Consider the following 8411-nt stretch of genomic DNA (forward strand, 5'->3'; position numbering starts at 1 on the left):
TTGTTGAAGCTGACCCTGAACCTGAAAGGACCTTGAAGCGAAAGCTAAGAGAAGCCAAAGCACAACTCTCTTTAGAGGACCTGACCGAATTCTTCAAAGAGGAAGAAGACATGGCAGCCGAAAACAACAACAATGCAAACAATGCAAGGAAGGTGCTGGGTGACTTTACTGCACCTACTCCCGACTTCTATGGGAGAAGCATCTCTATCCCTGCCATTGGAGCAAACAACTTTGAGCTTAAGCCTCAATTAGTTTCTCTAATGCAACAGAATTGCAAGTTCCATGGACTTCCAATGGAAGATCCTCATCAGTTCTTAGCTGAATTCTTGCAAATCTGTGACACAGTCAAGACCAATGGGGTAGACCCTGAGGTCTATAGACTGATGCTATTCCCTTTTGCTGTAAGAGACAGAGCTAGGATATGGTTGGACTCTCAACCTAAAGAAAGCCTGGACTCTTGGGAAAAGCTAGTCAATGCCTTCTTGGCAAAGTTCTTTCCACCACAAAGATGGAGTAAGCTTAGAGTGGAAGTCCAAACCTTCAGACAGAAGGATGGAGAATCCCTCTATGAAGCTTGGGAAAGATACAAACAATTAATCAGAAAATGTCCTTCTGACATGCTTTCTGAATGGAGCATCATAGGTATTTTCTATGATGGTCTCTCTGAACTGTCCAAGATGTCTTTGGATAGCTCTGCTGGAGGATCTCTTCATCTGAAGAAGACGCCTACAGAGGCTCAAGAGCTAATTGAAATGGTTGCAAATAACCAATTCATGTACACTTCTGAAAGGAATCCTGTGAACAATGGGACTAGTCAGAAGAAAGGAGTTCTTGAGATTGATACTCTGAACGCCATTTTGGCTCAGAATAAAATATTGACTCAACAAGTCAATTTGATTTCTCAGAGTCTGTCTGGAATGCAAAATGCACCAAGCAGTACTAAGGATGCTTCATCTGAGGAAGAAGCTTATGATCTTGAGAACCCTTCAATGGAAGAGGTGAATTACCTAGGAGAACCCTATGGTAACACCTATAATTCTTCATGGAGAAATCACCCAAATCTCTCATGGAAGAATCAAGAGAGACCTCAACAAGGTTTCAATAATAATGGTGGAAGAAACAGGTTTAACAATAGTAAACCTTTTCCATCATCTTCTCAGCAACAGACAGAGAATCCTAAACAGAACCCCTCTGACTTAGCAACCATGGTCTCTGATCTAATCAAAACCACTCAAAGTTTCATGAATGAAACAAGATCCTCCATTAGGAATTTGGAGGCACAAGTGGGACAGCTGAGCAAGAAAGTTACTGAACTCCCTCCAAGTACTCTCCCAAGCAATACAGAAGAAAATCCAAAAGGAGAGTGCAAAGCCATAAACATGGCCGAATTCTGGGAGGAAGAAGAGGAAGTGAACGCCACTGAGGAAGACCTCAATGGGCGTGCACTGACCTCCAATGAGTTCCCCCAATGAGGAACCATGGGAATCTGAGGCTCAAAATGAGACCATAGAGATTCCATTGGACTTACTTCTGCCATTCATGAGCTCTGATGAGTATTCTTCCTCTGAAGAGGATGAGTATGTCACTGAAGAACAAGTTGCTAAATACCTTGGAGCAATCATGAAGCTAAATGACAAGTTATTTGGAAATGAGACTTGGGAGGATGAACCTCCTTTGCTCACCAAAGAACTGGATAACTTGTCTAGGCAGAAATTACCTCAAAAGAGACAAGATCCTGGGAAGTTTTCCATACCTTGTACCATAGGCACCATGACCTTCAAGAAGGCTCTGTGTGACTTAGGGTCAAGTGTAAACCTCATGCCTCTCTCTGTAATGGAGAAGCTAGGGATCTTTGAGGTACAAGCTGCTAAAATCTCACTAGAGATGGCAGACAATTCAAGAAAACAAGCTTATGGACTTGTAGAGAATGTTTTGGTTAAAATTAAAGACCATTACATCCCTGCTGATTTTATAGTCCTAGAGACGGGGAAATGCATGGATGAAACCATCATCCTTGGCAGACCCTTCCTAGCCACAGCAAAGGCTGTGATTGATGTGGATAGAGGTGAAATGATCATTCAAGTGAATGAAGAATCCTTTGTGTTTAAGGCTCAAGGATATCCCTCTGTCACCATAGAGATGAAGCATGAAGAGCTTCTCTCAAATCAGAGTCAAGAAGAGCCCCCACAGTCAAACTCTAAGTTTGGAGTTGGGAGGCCACAACCAAACTCTAAGTTTGGTGTTGAACCCCCACATTCAAACTCTAAGTTTGGTGTTGGGAGGTCCCAACATTGCTCTGAGTATCTGTGAGGCTCCATGAGAGCCCTCTGTCAAGCTACTGACATTAAAGAAGCGCTTGTTGGGAGGCAACCCAATGTTATATTTTATATATTTTCCTTTGTTATTTTTTGTTGTTTTATAGGTTGATGATCATGAGAAGTCACAAAATTAATGAAAAAAGCAAAAACAGAATGAAAAACAGGAAGAAAAAACAGCACACCCTGGAGGAAGATGCTGCTGGCGTTCAAACGCCAGTAAGCCTAGCAGTTGGGCGTTTAACGCCCAGTCTGGCACCATTCTGGGCGTTTAACGCCAGAAAGGGGCACCAGACTGGCGTTAAACGCCAGAAAAGGGCTAAAACTTGGCGTTAAACGCCAGGAATGGGCATCAGCCCGGCGTTTAACGCCAGAAATGGCTCAAAACGTGAATTTTGATGCCATTTGGTGCAGGGATGACTTTTCCTTGACACCACAGGATCTGTGGACCCCACAGGACCTCACCACTCACATCCATCCTTCATAAAACCCCACCAACCTCACCCTTCAAATTCAAAACACTTTCCCTCCCAAACCCACCCTCAAATGGCCGAACCCTCATCCCTCTCTCTCCTATATAAATCTTCCTTCACTCCTTCATTTTCACACAACCTAAACACCTTCTCTTCCCCCCTTTGGCCGAATTCAAAGCCATTCCCTTTCTCCTCACTTCTTCTTCTTCTACTCTCTTCTTTCTTCTTTTGCTCGAGGACGAGCAAACATTTTAAGTTTGGTGTGGTAAAAGCGTTGCTTTTTCGTTTTTCCATAACCATTTATGGCATCCAAGGCCGGAGAAACCTCTAGAAAGAGGAAAGGGAAGGCAAAAGCTTCCACATCCGAGTCATGGGAGATGGATAGATTCATCTCAAGGGTGCCTCAAGACCACTTCTATGAAGTTGTGGCCTTAAAGAAGGTGATCCCCGAGGTCCCCTTTTCACTCAAAAAGGGTGAATATCCGGAGATCCGACATGAGATTCAAAGAAGAGGTTGGGAAGTTCTTGCCAACCCCATTCAACAAGTCGGAATCTTGATGGTTCAAGAGTTCTATGCAAATGTATGGATCACCAAGAACCATGATCAAAGTGTGAACCCGGATCCAAAGAATTATCTTACTATGGTTCGGGGGAAATACTTGGATTTTAGTCCGGAAAGTGTGAGGGTGGCGTTCAACTTGCCTATGATGCAAGGAGATGAACATCCTTACACAAGAAGGGTCAACTTTGATCAAAGGTTGGACCAAGTCCTCACAGTCATATGTGAAGAGGGCGCACAATGGAAGAGAGATTCAAGAGGCAAGCCGGTTCAATTGAGAAGGCATGACCTCAAACCCGTGGCTAGAGGATGGTTGGAGTTTATCCAACGGTCAATCATTCCCACTAGCAACCGGTCCGAAGTTACTCTAGACCGGGCCATCATGATTCATAGCATCATGATTGGAGAAGAAGTGGAAGTTCATGAGGTCATAGCCCAAGAACTCTACAAGGTGGCGGATAAGTCCTCTACCTTAGCAAGGTTAGCCTTTCCTCACCTCATTTGTCACCTCTGTTATTCAGTTGGAGTTGACATAGAGGGAGACATCACCATTGATGAGGATAAGCCCATCACCAAGAAAAGGATGGAGCACACAAGAGACCCCTCTCATCATGAGATCCCTGAGATACCTCAAGGGATGCACTTTCCTCCACAAGACTATTGGGAGCAACTAAACACCTCCCTAGGAGAATTGAGTTCCAACATGGGACAACTAAGGGTGGAGCATCAAGAACACTCCATTCTCCTCCATGAAATTAGAGAAGATCAAAGAATCATGAGAGAGGAGCAACAAAGACAAGGAAGAGACATTGAGGAGCTCAAGCACTCCATAGGACCTTCAAGAGGAAGGAAGAGCCGCCATCACTGAGGTGGACCCGTTCCTTGATTTCCTTGTTATTTCTTCTTCTGTTTTTCGAATTTTAGTGCTTATGTTTATCCATGTTTGTGTCTTATGATCATTAGTGTCTTAGTGTCTATGCCTTGAAGTTATGAATGTCCTATGAATCCATCACCTCTCTTAATAAAAACGTGCTTAAATTAAAAAGGAGAAGGATTGCATGAATTTCAAATTTTATAACAGTTTAATTATTTTGATGTGGTGGCAACACTTTTGTTCTCTGAATGTATGCTTGAAAAGTGCATATGTCTTTTGAATTTGTGGTTCATGAATGTTGGCTCTTGAAAGAATGATGAAAAAGGAGACATGTTACTGAGGATCTGAAAAATCATAAAAATGATTCTTGAAGCAAGAAAAGGCAGTAAATACAAAAAAAAAAACGAAAAAAAGGGAGAAAAAGAAAAAGAAAGAAAAAAAAAGAAAGAAAAAGAAAGAAATAAAGATGTGATCCAAGGCAATAAGAGTGTGCTTAAGAACCCTGGACACCTCTAATTGGGGACTTTAGCAAAGCTGAGTCACAATCTGAAAAGGTTCACCCAATTATGTGTCTGTGGCATGTATGTATCCGGTGGTAATACTGGAAGACAAAGTGCTTTGGGCCACAGCCAAGACTCAATAAACTAGTTGTGTTCAAGAATCATCATACTTAACTAAGAGAATCATTAACACTATCTGGATTCTGAGTTCCTAAAGAAGCCAATCATTCTGAATTTCAAAGGATAGAGTGAGATGCCAAAACTATTTAGAGGCAAAAAGCTAAAAGCCCCGCTCATCTGATTAATACTGATCTTCATAGATGTTTTTGGAGTTCATTGCATATTCTCTTCTTTTTATCTTATTTGATCTTAAGTTGCTTGGGGACAAGCAACAATTTAAGTTTGGTGTTGTGATGAGCGGATAATTTGTACACTTTTTGGCATTGTTTTTAGTATGTTTTTGGTAGTTTTAGTTGAGTTATTAGTATATTTTTATTAGTTTTTAGTTAAAATTCACTTTTCTGGACTTTACTATGAGTTTGTGTGTTTTTCTGTGATTTCAGGTATTTTCTGGCTGAAATTGAGGGACCTGAGCAAAAATCTGATTCAGAGACTGAAAAGGACTGCAGATGCTGTTGGATTCTGACCTCCCTGCACTCGAAGTGGATTTTCTGGAGCTACAGAAGCCCAATTGGCGCGCTCTCAACGGCGTTGGAAAGTAGACATCCTGGGCTTTCCAGCAATATATGATAGTCCATACTTTGCTCAAGATTTGATGGCCCAAACCGGCGTTCAAAGTCACCTACAGAAATTCCAGCGTTAAACGCCGGAACTGGCACCTGATTGGGAGTTAAACGCCCAAACTGGCATAAAAGCTGGCGTTTAACTCCAAGACAAGTCTCTACACGAAAATGCTTCATTGCTCAGCCCAAGCACACACTAAGTGGGCCCGGAAGTGGATTTTTATGTCATTTACTCATCTTTGTACACCCTAGGCCACTAGTTTTCTATAAGTAGGACCTTTTACTATTGTGTTAATAGAGAATCTTGGTAGCTATGTTCTAATTTTATGCTATCTTAGATCATTTGGGAGGCTGGCCATTCGGCCATGCCTAGACCTTGTTCTTATGTATTTTCAACGGTGGAGTTTCTACACACCATAGATTAAGGTGTGGAGCTCTGCTGTACCTCGAGTATTAATGCAATTACTATTGTTCTTCTATTCAATTCCGCTTGTTCTTTATCCAAGATATCACTTGTTCTTCAACTTGATGAAGGTGATGACTGACACCCATCATCATTCTCACTTATGAACAAGGTGACTGACAACCATTCTTGTTCTACAAGCATTCGAGGCTTAGTGAATATCTCTTGGATTCTTTAATCAGAATCTTCGTGGTATAGGCGAGAACTGATGGCGGCATTCAAGAGAATCCGGAAGGTCTAACCTTGTCTGTGGTATTCTGAGTAGGATTCAATGATTGAATGACTGTGACGTGCTTCAAACTCCTGAAGGCGGGGCGTTAGTGACAGACGCAAAAGAATCACTGGATTCTATTCCGCGCCTGATTGAGAACCGACAGATGGAATGCCGTGCCGTGACAGGGCATTAGGAATCGTTCCAATGAGAGGATGGGAGGTAGCCACTGACAACGGTGAAACCCTTGCATAAGCTTGCCATGGAAAGGAGTAAGAAGGATTGGATGAAGGCAGTAGGAAAGCAGAGAGACGGAAGGGAAGGCATCTTCATACACTTGTCTGAAGCTCTTACACCAATGATATACATAAGTATCTCTATCTTTATCTTTATGCTTTATTCGTTTATCACTATACCCATTTGAGTTTGCCTGACTGAGATTTACAAGATGACCATAGCTTGCTTCATACCACCAATCTCCGTGGGATCGACCCTTACTCGCGTAAGGTTTATTAATTGGACGACCCAGTGCACTTGCTGGTTAGTTGTGCGAAGTTGTGTTTATGCCATGGTATTGAGCACCAAGTCTTTGGATTCATTACCGGGGATTGTTCTTGTGTAAAAGTAGTGATCACAATTTCGTGCACCAGCCAGCCTCCCCAATGTCTAAGATCGCATAAACTGATCAAAGATCGATTCCAAGGTTCCAAGATGTCTAATTCCCAAGATGAAAATACAATAGTAAGAGGTCCTATTTATAATGAAACTAGCTACTATGATTTACAGAATTAAGTGAATGATGCAGAAATCTACTTCCGGGCCCACTTGGTGTGCGCTTGGGCTGAGCATTGAGCTTCACATGTGTAGAGGCTTTCCTTGGAGTTAAACGCCAGCTTTGGTGCCAGTTTGGGCGTTTAACTCCAACTTTTATGCCAGTTCTGGCGTTTTGACTTCAGAATAGAGCAGAGAAGGGGCGTTTGAATGCCAGTTTGCGTCGTCAAAACTCGAGCAAAGTATGAACTATTAATATTGCTGGAAAGCCCTGGATGTCTACTTTCCAACACAATTAAGAGCGCGCCATTTGGAGTTTTGTAGCTCCAGAAAATCCACTTCGAGTGCAGGAGGTCAGAATCCAACAACATCAGCAGTCCATTGTCAGCCTCTGAATCAGATTTTTGCTCAGGTCCTTCAATTTCAGCCAGAAAATACCTGAAATCACAGAAAACACACAAACTCATAGTAAAGTCCAGAAATGTGAATTTTGCATAAAAACTAATAAAAACATCCCAAAAAGTAGCTAGATCCTACTAAAAACTACCTAAAAATAATGCCAAAAAGTGTATAAATTATCCGCTCATCATTTTTCTTGATCACCTTTATGTTGTACCTTAGACCATCCTTTGCTTCAGAGCTTCTTCCTTAATTTGAGCTCTTTCTCGGACTTCATATAGGAGGTCAAGCTCTTCTTTTTTAGCCTGGTTGTTAGCTCTTTCATTGTAAAACAAAACTCTAGGTGATTCTTCAGCTACTTCTATGGGGATTACTGTTTCTATTCCATATGCAAGTCGAAAGGGTGATTCTCCCATTGTGGAATGTGGAGTGGTTCGATAAGCCCACAAGACTTGAAGAAGCCCGTCAGCCCAAGCTCCTTTCATGTCTTCCAATCGGCGCTTTAACCCTGCTAATATGACTTTGTTTGCAGCTTCAGCTTGCCCATTGGCTTGGGGGTACTTTATAGATGTGAAATGGTGTTTTATTCGTAGGTTAGACACCAGGTTTCTAAAAGTCGAGTCGGTAAATTGTGTTCCATTGTCCGTGGTGATGCAGTAGGGGACCCCAAACCTTGTGACAATATTTTTATACAAGAATTTTCGACTTCTTTGAGCAGTGATGGTTGCCAAGGGTAGGGGTGACAAATGGGTCTAAACCTATCGGGCCAGCCCACGTAACCCGCCAAAAAAGGCGGGTTGGGCTGGAAAATTGGGACCGCGAAATAGCAAAAGCCCGCCTAACCCGCACCGCTTAAACCGCAGGCTTTGGCGGGGCGGGGCGGGCTTCTCCGCCGGGCTTAGGTTTTTTTAGTGAGGGAGTATTTTTGCAATTTTTTTTGCCAAAACCTTACTTCCCCCAACATAACTTACAAGAGTATGAAGATAAAAATTGAGTATTTTGGATTATGTTTATGTTACTTTGAAGACAATATTTATAATTATATTTTAGATTATGTTTATTTTTCTTTGGAGAGAATATTTATACTTATGTCTTGGATGAAA

At 42.1% G+C, this 8411-nt stretch overlaps 1 non-coding gene across 1 annotated transcript; it reads right to left on the bottom strand.

Annotated features, from left to right (window-relative positions):
* Window positions 1-515: 515 nt before the first annotated feature.
* Window positions 516-623, bottom strand: LOC130964773 (small nucleolar RNA R71). The gene has a single exon (XR_009080847.1). It is a non-coding gene; the product is annotated as a small nucleolar RNA R71 (small nucleolar RNA).
* Window positions 624-8411: the final 7788 nt, after the last annotated feature.

This window comes from Arachis stenosperma, chromosome 2 (genome assembly GCF_014773155.1).
Source record: "Arachis stenosperma cultivar V10309 chromosome 2, arast.V10309.gnm1.PFL2, whole genome shotgun sequence".
Classification (NCBI taxonomy): Eukaryota; Viridiplantae; Streptophyta; class Magnoliopsida; order Fabales; family Fabaceae; genus Arachis; species Arachis stenosperma.